Raw genomic sequence first — 14,660 nt, 5'->3', positions numbered from 1 at the left:
CCGCGCCTCTTCGGCCCGGCTCAAGGAGGGGCCCCGAAGCGTTCCTTACTCCTGAGGAGGATATGCGCCCGGGGGGACGCCTGAAGCTCTTCCTCCTCGGGAGGGTCAGGTGATGCCGCATACTCCGGCACGTACGGATCCATGTAGGCAATCGCCCATCCTCCGAAGCCGCTCAGCAGCACAGCTGTGGAGATCCCCCTTTGTGATGGAGGGGGATCTCCCCGGCAGTATTTCTCGGTGTTCCTCCTGCGAAAGGCCTCCGTGCGAAGTCGCTTGTTCCTGTTGTTGCCGTCGGTAGGCCCCGGCACCGCTCGATATTGATTCTCTCCTTCGTCCCCCGGCGTGCCTCCGTTGTCGTGGTCCGCCCACACCATCGCCTCCGCCCTCTACTGGCTGCAACGGAGGGAGCGCTCTTGTCTAGCCGTCCTAGATTGTCCACGGGCGAACTGGTCTAGGTGATGCGCACTAGTGTGTCCATGGGTTGTCCCGCCGCTCTCCTCGGGGCCGGTTGTCGGGTCTGGAGAAGGAGGATGGCAGCGCGAAGCGCTTCTCTCTCGGCCCCACCCGGCCCAGGTAGGGCCTCGATGCTTGCTGGCCCGGGGACCGGCACATGGTGCGAGCCCCCGGCGCCCGACGCCTATGGCCTTGAAGAAGCTCCAGGATGGATGGTTTTCTGGGGGATGGCGATCAGCTCCATGATGTGGTCCGCCCAGGCGTCGAAGCCCCCTGGCGTCGATCATTGGCGGAGCATCTATCTTTCCATCTGCAATGCGTCGTGTGTGTCGAGGTCCCCCAAGTTGATGCGTTGCGCTGCGGCTGCCTGGGTCACCGCCCAGTCGTCGTGCACCTGGGTAGCACGAGTGGTTACATCGGTGGAGACTACGTTGACGATCTGGTACGATCTGCCCAGTACCACAATGCCGGCGTGTGCGCTTCCGGCCGCCGTGACGTAGTAGTTGGCTGCCAGCTCGATGAGGCTCGAAGAACTTGGTCGCCGGCCATCAGAGCAGCGGGCCGGGAAGGAGGAACCTCGGAGAAGACCTTCACACACCCCCTATTAGGCGCGCCAAATGTCGGATTTCGGGCTCCACAAAACCGTAAGGATTCAAACACCTGGGCGTGTACGAAGATCTCTCCCCGCTCAGCTGCGCCTAGTTCGCTACTTGATGGGAACGACGAAGGACACACTCGATGTTGAGGGGAACACAAAACACAACAGTTTACCCAGGTTCGGTCCGCTGCGAAGCGTAAAACCCTACTCCTGCCTTTTGTGGATTGACTCTCGCAGAGGTTGGTGGATGAAGTAGTATAGTTCCCTCGAGCCTCCGGAGGTTGGGTGGCTTTGTGTGTTGCTCAATGATGAGAATCAACTCTCTTCTCTATGAAGTATCCTACCCTATCTACTTATAGTGGAGGCCCAGGTCCTCTTCCCTCATCGTTTCAGCGGGAAGGGATCCCACAACAGCCAATTTCGAAGGGGGCACGGGAACATGCTTCCCCTGTCAAAAGTGGTCTTCACCTGCAAAGTAGCTGTCAGCGCTGCAGGGGTGGGCGCAGGGATGATGTCCGTCGTGTCGGCGGGCGCCATGATCTTGTTGCACCACAAGGGAAAACTTTAGAAGACGCCTTGGGAACCCACATTCTCCTTTACCCTCTTTGCACCAAAGGGGAAACTGCATCGTCTGTCGCCTGCTGCTCACCCGTCCTTATTGTGCGTCAGCCTTGACTTCTGAGGTCGGGCCTGGCCTCGGAATATCTGCCGCTCTGGAGGGGTCCTGAGGAGGCCCCCTGTGGGTCTTGATGTCGCTCCTTCTCGCGAGGCTTGGTCCCTCGTGAGGGCCTTTTCCTGGGTGGTTCCGTGTCATTTGATCCTATGTCAATGAAGTGGGCCAGCCTTGGGCCGCAGGTAGGCAGGTCTGGGTACCCCCATTCCTAGAACACCGACAAAGGCCCACACACTCGCAGAGGAGAGGATCCGTGACCTCTTGGGTCAGGCAGCCTCGGACGTCTTCAGCCACCTCCTCCGCCTTGACTTGGAGTTCGACTTTGCCGTAATATTGGATCCGGTGCCAGAGACGATCCGCGCCGCCTTGGCCGAATGGGTCGAGGTCCATGTGGAGGGCCTGGCGACAATGTTTGTTCCCGAAGGCTACGACGCGAGCTCTGGCGATGATGCGTCCTCCTGATCCACCGCCGTGTTCTCCTGATAGGGTTATGTGCTAGGTTTAACAACAACTTTTAATGCATTTGGAGTGTACCTTTCAATGTGTTCTCTGAAGATGAAGTGTGCATGATGCTTCCCCCCTGGACGTGGCTTTTTGCGGCCCCGCGTCGTCGCGAAGCCGACGGTCTAGCCCGCAAGCATGGCTCTGTTCGTGGGGCTGCCGCCCTGCTTGTGGGGCGGTTTGAGGACCTTTTCGGCACTCTGTGTGTGCAGGTCCCGGTCCCGCACATTTCCCTGTTGTTGCGAGGTGCAACCCGTTACAAAGGTTGTCCCTCGTGGGGCAAAGCCCCAACGCCCTGGGTGCCGACGTGGGCGCACCTGGGTGCCCGAGTGGCCTTGTGATCGGTAAGGCTCCCGAGGCACGTTGCTCGGGAGACCCCCCCTGACACTGAAACTGCTCTATGTTGACAGGTCCCAGTCCTGCACATTTCCCCAACACCATTAAGTACGACCACAAAGGGCGCGTCTAAGGTGCGGGGCCCCACCTCCCCTGATACTGACTCGAATTCCAGGATGGCATCAAAGAGGGCAAGTGGGCTTATGACCGGTAAGGCTCCTGAGGCGCGCCTTAGGAGTCCCCTTTGGTGCTCGAGTGATTCCCTATTCTGCCCCTCTTGTGGTTGCTTCGGGAGGCCCGGCGTTCTCCCGAGGTTCCCGCGAAACACCAATGAAAACCAAGGGAGAAAGAGAACTCGAGTTTGGTAAAACGAGAGAACATAGAGAAGAAATCCTCGCTCTTCTTTTCATTCAAAACATTAATAAAAGAGATCCTCGAGCCTCAATAGCTAAAAATACAAAAGGGGAGACCCTTGAGGGTCACAACTTGAACCACAAGAAAGGAATGAGAAAACTGCAGCGTCCGGCACCTAAGCTATTGTCCACCTTTGGTTTCCCCCAGCGCAGAGCATAGCGCTTCCACTAGGCATGGGATGGACCCCTCCGCGTCCTCGGGGGGCCCTGGGCGTATACAACCTCGGCTCGTTATTACGTGAGACTGTCACGGTGGGGTGTATCTGGGAGGTCGCGAGGATGCTTTCGCCTCGCGAGTGTCCCTACCCCCGAGGCATAGGTGCCTGATTCCAAAAGTCATTGGTGGATTGTGTTGATTGCCTCTGTCTTCTCCCCAGCACGGAGCATAGGGCTTCCACTAGGTATGGGATGGACCCCTTCCGCATCCTCTGTGGGCCCTGGGCATAGACAGCCTCGGCTCATTATTACGTGAGAGTGTCACGAGATGAAGTAGGTTCCAGAAGGATTGAAGGACGATGCACAGGTGCTACGGGTTGATGCAGGTCTCGGGGATGCTTCGGGAGCCACATGCCTCATAGGCGCGTGCCCCACTCGTGGTTCCCGCTCTCGTAGTGGCATGGCGTGGTCCATCTTGAGCGAGCCCTCGAGCGTGCGAGGAGCCCCCAGCGCTCGCTGGCGGGAGAACTCGCCCAGATGGTAGGTCCTGAGTCCCTGGGGCATTGCCCTAACGCGCCTCTCTGGGGCCCCCATGTTCCTTCGTTGGTACCCTGGACCATGCCCCCAGGGTGGGCTAGCCCATCCTGAGGGCAACGGCGGGTACCCAAACACCTGTTGGCGATCGAACGAAGCCCGCACTAGAGACATGGCCGTGTGTTCCACCCTCAGTCCCCAGGAGGGCATCGCGGGCCTCGGAGGCAGGGGCGGATATACCAGCCTCGGCCTCCAGGTTAGGACCGTCTGTCCCGGGAACATGGGCGTCTGCTACACCCTCGGTTCCCGGGCTGGGGCCTCTCGGCCCGGATAGGAGGGTGCATCCACCCTGCCCCAGGCGAGAGGCTCCCGGTACAAAGACACAGACGTCTTCCCGAAGCAGCTCCCTGCCAGCAGGTGTGCCCCCCGAGGACACCCGCGCTGAGAGTCCCCGCGGAGCCACCCTTGCAGGCCACCCCCACGGTGTTGTTCATACTTGTTTGCGTGGGGGCTGTCCGCGTGGTCGCGCGCGTGCCTCGTGCCGCAGTGATGGTCTGTGTTGCTCCCTCCGTAGCCCGGACGTGTGCCGACGCGGTTGTTGTTGAACTGTGCATGCCTCCGGTACTCCCTCCTCGTTCCGTGAAGCACGCCGGGGGACGCTGGATCACGCCTTCCCAGCACGGCCAAATCCCGTGCCTCCAACAGTTCCCGCCGAATCCCAAGAAGGGACGGTCCCGAGTGAACATTTGGGACGCGCCCGCGTGGTTCCCCTGTGGTATCCCCTGGCAATGCGGGCCTACAAGTGCGGCTTCCACGGGGGCGTGCTTGGGTCTCGCCGAGGAGGCCACGCCAGGTAAAGCGCATGTGCCCACTGACACGGCGGCGGCCGGCGACTTGTCGGCGCGTGAGTTCATGCGCCACTAGGAGCGCGACATGTCTGTGCGTCGGGTGCTGACAGACTCGAAAGGGGGGAGGAACAGACTGGAAGCGTGGAAGGGTCAGGGCGACGGGGGATGCCATGCGGTTGGTGAAGGCGGCAGCACCCCACGCTCGTTGGAAGCCTGTCTCGTGCGAACGCTGGCCGACGGGGTGGTGGAGCGTCGCAGGGCGTCTCAGCCCGCCTGCGCCATCCATGCCACACAAGCGGCATGCCTCTCCGCGCGGATTCACCGTCTCCCTACCATGAGTGTGACCAGCTTCAGCGGGCCGACCCTGGGAGAGACCTTGACACACCACCTACCTCGCACACCAAATGTCGTATTTCGGGCTCCGCAAAACCCTAAAGATTCAAACTTAGGGGCACCTATGAAGATCTCTCTCGGGATCACCTCACCTAGTCCGCTACTCGATGGGCAAGGCGGAGGACTCACTCGATGGTGAGGAAAACACTGAACATGACAATTTACCCAAGTTCGGGCCGCTGGGAAGCATAATACCCTACTCCTGCTTTGGTGGATTGCCTCTCGTGGAGGTGGGTGGATGAACTAGTACAGTGTTTGAAGGGCTCCGGAGGCTGGGTAACCTTCGTGTGATGCTGGTGGTCGAAGTGAATGAATCGGGGTCGGATCCCTCCCCCTACGAAGTAACCTACCTTCTATCTTTATAGTGGCGGCCCTGGTCCTCTTCCTTATCGTTTTGGCTGGAAAGGATCACATAGCGGCCAATTTTGAAGGGGAACAGGGAAACATGCTCCCCTGCCCAATGGTGATCTCCGCCTGCAAAGTGGTTGCCCGCGCTGCAGGGACGAGTCCAGGGATGACGTCTGTCCTGCTGGCGAGCGACGACGGCCTTGTTTCACGTGAAAGGAAACCTTTGGAAGATGCCTTGGGAACCCCGGAACGTCCTTGCCCCCTTTGCACTAAAGGGAAAACTGCACCGTGTTGATGTCTGCTCCTTCCCCGTCCTTCCTATGCGTCCTCCTTGACTACTATATCCGATCCTCGCCTAGGAATATCCGCCGCTCCGGAGGGGTCCTGAGGAGGCCCCCTATGGGTCTTGATGTTGTTCCTACTCGCGAGGCTTGGCCCCTCGTGAGGGCCTTGTCTCGAGCGGTGTCGGGCCTGTTGGTTTTCTCGATGAAGTGGGCCAACCCGGGCCGCAGGCAGGCATGTCTAGGTACCCCCATTCCCAGAACACCGACAGGGCCTGAGCATCGTCACTCAATACCTTCACTAGCCCTGTAGCCTCTCACCTCCTGGTAATCAAGTGGTGGTTGAGATATGCGCAGGGCTGGGCCCTGCCGACGCAGAGTTCAAGGACTTCATCATGAGGAGGAGATTCCTGCGCATCAAGGGGGATGCCTGAGCATCGCAACTCATGACCTTCACTGGCGTTGTAGCCTCTCACTTCTTGGTAATCCAGTGGCGGTTGAGATGAGCGCAAGGTTGGGCCCTGCCAATCGAGAGTGCAAAGTCTCCAAATGGTAAGTTCTAGGGCTCTCAAGGGATTTGCTTGCGCTTCAAGGGGGTTGTGCCTGAGCATCGCAACTTAGGACCTTCACTGGCCGTGTAGCCTCTCACCTCCTAGTAATCCAGTGGCAGTTGAGATATGTACACGGTTGGGCCGTGCCGATGTAGAGCTCCAAAGCTCCCACAGGAGAACGTTAGGGCCCTCAAGGGACTCGCTTGCATGTTAAGGGGGGTCCTGATCATCACTACTTAGGACCTTCACTGGCCCTGTAGATTCTCATCTCCTGGTAATCCAGTGGCGGTTGAGATATGCATAGGGTTGGGCCCTTCCAACGCAGATCGTGAAGGCTTCCAAAGGGGAGTGCAAAGACCCTCAAGCGAGTCATTTGCGCGTCAAAGGGGGATGCCTGAGCATCACGACTAAGGACCTTCACTAGTCATGTAGCATCTCACCTCCTGGGAGTCCAGCAGCAGTTGAGATACGTGCAGGGTTGGGCCCTGCCGACGTAGAGCTCCAAAGACAAGCAAGAGGAAAACCGAGCGCAGGCCCTCCGCACGGACGGCCTCGGCATCGCCTCGGGCCTCCTTGGAAGAGGCATCAAGTTGGCGTCACCCTGCGGCCAACCTTGCGTGCTCCGCAGCTAGACACGAATTGGCGTCCCGGAAGTCCGCCTCGAGCCGGGGGAGCATACTATAGGTGTTGTCGGAGGAACACCATCAGGGTCCATCGGGGTGAGGGCCTCTATAGGTGTTGTCGCCCCGGCGTTGCCCATAGCCGTGACAATAACAACCTCAATGCCCTTTGATTGAGGCACCTAGGGCTCTGGGTCTTCCCTCGCACTGGGCGTCCACAACACGCTAACGAGTGCCATCGCACCAGCCTACAAGGCCCCGGCGGAGACCGCAGCCCCGATAGTCGGCACCGGGGGCTGGACCGCTGCCGGCGTTCTCGAAATGGGGTTACCCAGACCTGCCTGCCTATGGCCCAGGGCTGGCCCACTTCATCAAGCAAGCACAATCGAGCACGTCACCACTCAAGGCAAGGTCCTCGCGAGGGGCCAAGCCTCTCGAGAAGGAGCAACATCAAGACCCGCAGGGGGCCTCATCAGGACCCGTCCGGAGCGGCGGATATTCCGAGGCAAGACCCGGCCTCAGGAGTGAAGGATGACCTGGAGAAAGGACGAGCGAGCAATAGTCAGCAGGACAGACATCATCCCTGGACTGGTCCGTGCAGCGCTGGCAGCCACTTTGCAGGCGAAGACCACCTTTTGGCAGGGGAGGATGTTCATGTGTTCCCCTTTAAAATTGGCCATTGTAGGATCCCTTCCCACTGAAATGATAAAAGAAGAGGACCGGGGCCGCCACTATATATATAGAGAGTAGGTTACTTCGTACGGGAGATCCGATTCATTCACTCACCTACTAGCACCACACAAAAGACAACCCAACCTTTGGAGGCCCTCGAATACTGTACTAGTTGCTCCACCAACCTCCATGAGAGGCAATCCACCAAAGCAGGAGGCGGGTATTACGCTTCTCAGCGGTCGAACCTGGTTAAACTGTCGTGTTCTGTGTCTTCCTCAGCATTGAGTGAGTTCTCTACCATCCCCCAACGAGTAGCAAGTTAGGTGAGGCGAGCCCGTGAGAGATCTTCATACATGCCCATGAGTTCGAATCTTTAGAGTTTTGCGGACGTGGGTAAATTCCCGTGTTCTGTGATGTCGGTGTTTACTCAAGACATCGGCCATGGGTAGGCTAAACATGAGTGGTGGGAACCATAAGGACACCGGCGGGCTCCGGGAACGGGGTTAGTACAAGCGAGGGACGCACGATGTACCCACGTTCAGGGCACTCCGTAGAGATAACACCCCTAGTCCTGCCGGAATGGTTGAACCACCAAAGGGATTACAGTGTGCTCCTTGAGCTGTTCGACGGAGGAGGAAGAAGGAGCCGCCGGCTCGTGTCTACTTCTCCTGTATGGGTGTGTGTATGAGCAATTGACCGACGCTCTGCATGGAGGGGGATCGGGGGGTTTTATAGACGAACCCACCGACCTACAATACGGATAAAAGTACAAAGGATGGACTCGCCTGGTAGCCTCGCCAGCTGGCCAGGGGGTCCACAGTGGTCTTGTCTTGTCACTGGAGGAGCCAGCCGGCTGCAAGCTCCCATCTGGCCATGGGACCCACCGGCCAGGCACTGAAGCTCTCTCGTAAGGCCGACGTCCAGCGTCATCTTGCGAGATTCATCATTGGTCGCCAGTACGGCCGTCTTCACTGTTGCCACACCAAGCTTGGTAATGGAGTGGATGCTGGCGGGACGGTACTGTGCGGGGTTGACGGATCGGAGCCAGAGTAGGTCAGCGGCATGGCCGTTGACACTATATCTGCCATGCGCTCCAACCTTGTACCTATGCTGACACGTATTCACTTTTAATTGTGGAGTCCCATCATAGCTTACAATCTCATGGGAATTGAGCTCCCTGGCCGGCTAGCCACCTCGCTAGCCGACTTAGGAAGGACCGTCTCGCCCCTAGCCGGCAGGCGCTTCCCACACGGCCAGAGGGAGGTAGCCGTTTTGCCCCTAGCCGACAGGCGCTTCCCAGACGGCCAGAGGGAGGTAGGCGTCTCGCCCCTAGCCGGCCAGGAGGAGCTAGCCGTATGGAGAGAGTTGCGGTTTCCCTTTAATCTTGAATGCAAAGGAGTAGGCTCGATGAGCCTACCCAAGGGTTATCCCCTTGTCAGTAGTCCCCGAACCAGGGGAGGTCCGCCGCCTCAGAGCGGAAGGCCTCGCCGGCTTGAGTTCCTTGCTGACGCTCTTCTTAGGTCGCTGGTAGCAAGAGGCACCGGGTCGGAAGCTGGCTGGCTTCCAACGGACGCCTCAGCTTCGCCGCAAGTAGCGCTGCGACGCCACATGCGAGGCCCCGGGCCTGATGTAATGTTGAATTGAACAGGTGACGGGACTGGGCCTGCGCCCTGGGTCACACCATGACGCCCCCTTGGCACCATGCGAGAGGATCCTCTGCGGATTGCTACGCGACGGTTGGGATCCGTGGGGCGTAAAGGCACCCGTAATAATCAGAGGAGGTGGACATCAGGCGCATCGGATCCCCACCCCACGATCTATCATGGGGGTCTAAATGGGGTGCCAGGGCGTCGAGGAGGCCATTCGCCCCCCTTCTCGCCCCGCACCAACACCCCTTCCTTCCCTGAGCAAGAGAAAGAAGAGCGGTGCTTCGCCTTCGCCGACGCTCGAGCCATCGCCGCCGGCCGCCAGCAGGACCATCTCAGCCTCAACCGCCACCCACCATGTCCAGCAGTGCCCCAAAGAAGGGGTAGTTCCGCGGTGCTTGGGTGGGCAGCAACATCTGCGATGGCAACATTGACGCGCTCCACGACCGCTGCATGCTGCCTCTTGCAAACCTCGTGGCAGCGCGGGTACCCGGCGCCAAAGCGGCCCCGACCCCTGAGAAGGGCGAGGTGGTAGTGTTCGAAGAACACTTCTATCGTGGCTTTGGACTTTTGGCGAGTGACTTGTTCGCCCATTTCCTCACCTTCTTCGGCATGCAGCCGCATCACTTGGCGCCCAATGCCATCCTCCAGCTAGCCTCCTTCGTCCTGTGCGAAGGATTCATAGGGATCGAACCCCGCTTGGACACTTGGCGGAAGCTGTTCTTCTTCAAGCACCAATCCGTGATGATGGACAACGCCGAGGCGGCGAAGCTTACGGGACCCATGCCGATGACCCCATGCAGCGCCGTGCTGGTGCATCATCGGACTTCATCTGACTTCCATCAGATGCCGCTGCAAGATTTTGTCAAGATGTGGGAGAAGGGGTTCTTCCACGTGAATAACCTCGACCCCTCCCGCGACTACATCAATTTGCCCCCCTTCGCCATCGCTCCGTCAACGGTGAAGTTGAACTAGAAGGTGACGCTTCCAAAGTCGATCATCAAGGTGGTGCAAATATGCGCTCACCTCGACAACTTGAAGATATGGGGCCTTCTGGCCCGTGACCTGCTCGCCGCCATGGTGTCAAGCCGGGTCCTACCTCTCCTGTGACAACCGCATCTGATTTGCCACATGGGTGGCCGGCACGACCCCTGCCGGCTCTCCACTAAGAACTTTCGAGCCGGCGTGGTGGCCCAGAACGTGAACCTGATCTCCTCCGCCAACATGTATTAAGGCAGGGAATGGGAATGGGGAATGCCCCCCTTCGACCGAGAACATCCGGCTCCGGTGGTAAGTGCCTCCCGAAATCCTCTTTTCTTATTTTGAATGTACTATTCGCTTTTTGAGACGGATGCTGACTCCGCCCTCCAAATGTTCAAACGCATGCAAAAGCTTCAGCCGTCGGCTGATGATATTGAGGCGTCGGACCCATCGGAGATAGAGGACGAAGGGGTGATGGAGCCGCGGGTCTCTGCCTCCGTAGATATGGAAGAGGCGATGGAGTCGGAGGGCTTAGAGCCGCATGGTGAGCACCTTACGCCCTTTCTTCTTGAATGGATGGCTGATGACGAGACGCCGCCTCCTCTGCACGGTGCAGCCTACGGGGAGGACCAAGAGGACCTGGAAGAAGTCTCCAACCCTCCCCTGATGCGAGCTCGCTGAAATGCTGGCGAGACGGTGGCGCATGGCGAGGCGGACCGACAGAAGGGCAAGGGGGTCGTCGTTGCCAACCCGGCTCCCAAGCACGCCGCAACGGGACCTCTTGGCGGGTGCCGAGGCGGTGGCGCTAAGTAGCAACAAGCGACCACCGGCAGGAGGCTAGTGCCCGTTGTTGCTGGGTAAGAGATTATCACTACCATTTTTGGATTCTTGTGCGAAGATCGATTACTTATTGGTTTCATTTGGTAGGGATGCCGAAGATGTGGAGGAGGAAACTGCCTTTCCCATTTCGCAGCTGCCGACGCTCGCAAGAAGGCGCTGGACGAGGAGTCCACCCTCCGCTTGGAGAAAGCGGCTCGAAAGGTGGCCGAAGGCCAACCTCAACCCAGTCGGACCGAGAAGCTCTCCAAGGAGAAGCGATCGAAGGCAAGGCACGACCCCGCCTCGCGGGCGCACATGGAGAACCCGGCTAGAGAGCCGGCCCCGAACCGTACCAAGGGGGCTGGGACAGCCAAGTCCGCCAAGCGTGATGGAGCACCGGAGATGAAATGGAGGCGCCGGAGGCGATGATGGAGGCACCGGAGACGGCGAATCCACCTGCGGCTCCGGAGACGGCGCTGACCAAAATGTTGCGGGAGCCGACAGCAGGCCCACCACCGGGAGACGGGACAATAGTCGTGGCCAATCGCGGGACAACCATGCCAGGAGCCGGCCCCATCTTCGTGAGTTGGCCCATGAAGACCTATCGCGTGGCCAACGCCGATCGCATAACTCAGCCTCCACGCACCGACCACAGCGGCATACCGGCCCTGGTGGCAGAATTCTCTCGCAGCTGCGAGAAGGTGTCGCATGCGGCCCTGATAGCCAAATGCGACCTGGAACGCCTCGAGGACCGAAACGCTGTAAGTCCTTAAGCCTTTGCTTTTCATTTCCTTCGATTTGGTATTTCTTCCTTGTTCTTGCGCCAGTGGGGGCGCGCCAGCGCACCCACTGGGTGTAGCCCTCGAGAATCAGGCGGCCACGAATCGGGAGGCCGAATCTCATTGTATTCTGCTTGTAGTTGCTTTTTTAGTGGGGGCGCGCTAGCGCACCCACTGGGTGTAGCCCCCGAGAATCGGGCTGGCTGAGAGTTAGCCGGGCCGAATGTTATTCTTTGCTTTGTTTGCATTGTTCATAGGAACTCGCTGACGCCGAGTTGCAGGCGTACAACACACTGCTGGCCTGGATCCAGGGGGCCGAAGGCCAAACCAGCATGCTTCAGAGCCGGCTCGATGCGGCCATCTCGGAGTGAGACGCCCTGCGCAAGGCGGACAAGCAGCTCCACCTGCAGCTAGATCTTCTCCAGACGGAGAAGAAGGACCGCAAGGCGGCCCACCAGGCATAGCTGGAGGAACTGCGCACCACCCTTCAAGAAAAGGATTCCTCCCTCACCACCGACATGGAGCGTCTGAAGAAGGTCCATCTCGAAGAGACGGGGCATAAGGACGTCGCCCTAAAGGAGAAGGAGGTCGCCTTGACCCAAGTGCAGGCGCAACTACTGAAGGAGACCGAGGTGGTCAGGCCCTCCGAGGCGAGCTCACCCGCGTGGCTCAAGAGAGCATGGCGCAGGATCGCGAGGCCCTGGATGAGGCCCGTGAGAGCGATATCCACTTCAACCGTAAGTCTCCTTTGTCTTGATTTGATCTTCCTTTTTTCTCGCGTTTCCCCTCCTTCCCCTTCATACCACCCCCATTCCCCAAGTTTCTTCCCCAGCACACGGGAGGCAGCAGAAGCGGCTATGGAGACCAACCATGAAGAGCGTCGTGCCGTTGGTGAAGAAGTGGACGCCAACACCGGCTAGTCGAAGGAAGAGATTGCCACTCGCGCCAAGGCCCGCCTGCACGAGCTGGCGCGCTCCCTGGAGAGGCTCCAGAACACGGGACTAGAGATGGTGAGTGCGTTGTGGCCTGATGCAGTGGAGCCGGCGTCCATGAGCCGGTTATCCCGTTGGCTTGAGGCCGGCAGCTCTCGCCTCGACGCCTGGCACGCATCAGCTGCGCACACTGGTGCATACATGGCACCCCGCCTGGCCAAATACTGGTACCAAAACCAAGACTTGGGAAAGCTCGGAGTAGAGCGCGCCGGCTCGGAGGGGGAGCTGCACTACTAGAATTCAGTTTTTTTCCGTCTGCCAAATCTTTGCCGTCTTCTGGCTGATGGCAAAGAGTGTCTTTGCCGTCAGCTGCCACAAAGCTGACGGCAAAGAACTGGCTCATCGCATAGAATGTCTTTGCCATCAGTCACTTCTTTGCCGTCAGCCGCAGACGGCAAAGATTAGGACAACACACGGCAAAGCCTTGGACTGGGCCCTTCTGGCCGAGGGAATGTTAAGTCAAACTACAGTCGCTTCTTTGCCGTCAAAGAGTCCGGAGGCGGACGACAAAGCTTAGGACTTCTGTAACGGTCGTCCCGATCCAACCCGACCATATCTCTCTCTCAAACAACCAATCTCTTCCACTCCTCCCCCCCGCCGCCCACCGCCGCTGCCCCTAGCGCCCCCGCCGCCGCCCCACCGCCCCCGGCGCCGCCCCGCAGCCCCAACACCGCCGGCGCCGCCCCGCCGCCCACGACGCCACAGCCGCCCCTGCCGGTGAGCCCCCACACCCCCACACCCCACCCCCATGGGAAAATTAACTGGTTGTTATTTAGTTTTTGGGAATTAGATTATAACTACAAAGTTGATTTTTTATTGGTGTTGTAGTAGTTGTTGTTGTTATTGTAGTTGTTGTACTAGTTGTTGTAGTAGTTGTTCTTATTATAGTAGTTGTAGTTGTTGTTGTAGTAGTGGTTGATGTTATTGTAGTTGTTATTTATTTCTTAGCTTTTCATATAAAGACCATCTGCCACTATTTAGTTAGCTTAATAGAAAGAAGTGGAAAAAGAAGAAGCGGAGGAGAAGAGGAGAAGAAGAGGAGGAGGAGGATAATAATAATAATAATAATAACAATAATAATAATAATAATAATAATAATAAGAAGAAGAAGAAGAAGAAGAAGAAGAACCGAAGAAAAAGTAAGAAGGAGAAGAAGAAGAAGAAGAAGAAGAAGAAGAAAAGGAGAAAAAAAAGAAGGATAAGAAGAAAAGAAGAACAGAAGAAGAAGAGAAGAAGAAAAAAATAAGAAGGAGAAGAAAAGAAAAAAGAACAAAAGAAGAATAAGTAGAAGAAGAGGATAAGGAAAAGTAGAAATATAAATAAGAGGAAGAAGAAGAAGAGGAGGAGGAGGAAGAAGAGGAGAAGAGGAGGAGGAGGAGGAGGAGGATGAGAAGAAGAAGAGGAGGAGAAGAGGTGAATAAAGAGGAAAAACAAAGAGAAGAAGAGAAGAAGGAGAGAAGAAGAAGGATATGGAGGAGGAGGAGAAGGAGCCCTCCTTCTTCTCCTTCTTTTATCCTCCTTCTTCTCCTTCTTCTTCTCCCTCCTTCTTCTCCTTCTTCTTCTGCTTCTTCTTCTCTTCTTCTTCTCCTCCTCCTCCTTCTCATTCTCCTCCTCCTCATTCTCCTTGTCCTCCTTCTCCTTCTTCTTCTCTTCTTTCTTCTTCTCTTTCTTCTTCTACGCAGCTTATTTTCCCCAACAAAGACATACTTCACTAATTATCCTCCAAAATGACATAATTAGCTTAGTTAGGGTAAAAACATCATAAGAGCTTTGGTTAGCTCATGAATATTATATTCTCAGCTTGTTTTTCTCTAAAATGACATAATTAGCCTATTTATGTTGATCGGGTGGATTTTCATGTGATAGTTGTCTCGTCACTGTGAGGTCTGCTGTGCAAAGACCTCCCCATGCGTTGTACGAGCTCTGCCCCTACATTCGTGGGTCAGTACAAATGTCATATCCTCCTCGCCCCTTCATTTACTGTGGGTCGGTTTTTGGATGAAACTTGCTAGACTTAGGTAATTAAATTAATTTACGAGTATGCATGACCAGAATGTGTCTCCCGT

This window comes from Hordeum vulgare, chromosome 1H (genome assembly GCF_904849725.1).
Source record: "Hordeum vulgare subsp. vulgare chromosome 1H, MorexV3_pseudomolecules_assembly, whole genome shotgun sequence".
NCBI lineage: Eukaryota > Viridiplantae > Streptophyta > Magnoliopsida > Poales > Poaceae > Hordeum > Hordeum vulgare.
This window is presented reverse-complemented; position numbering follows the sequence as displayed.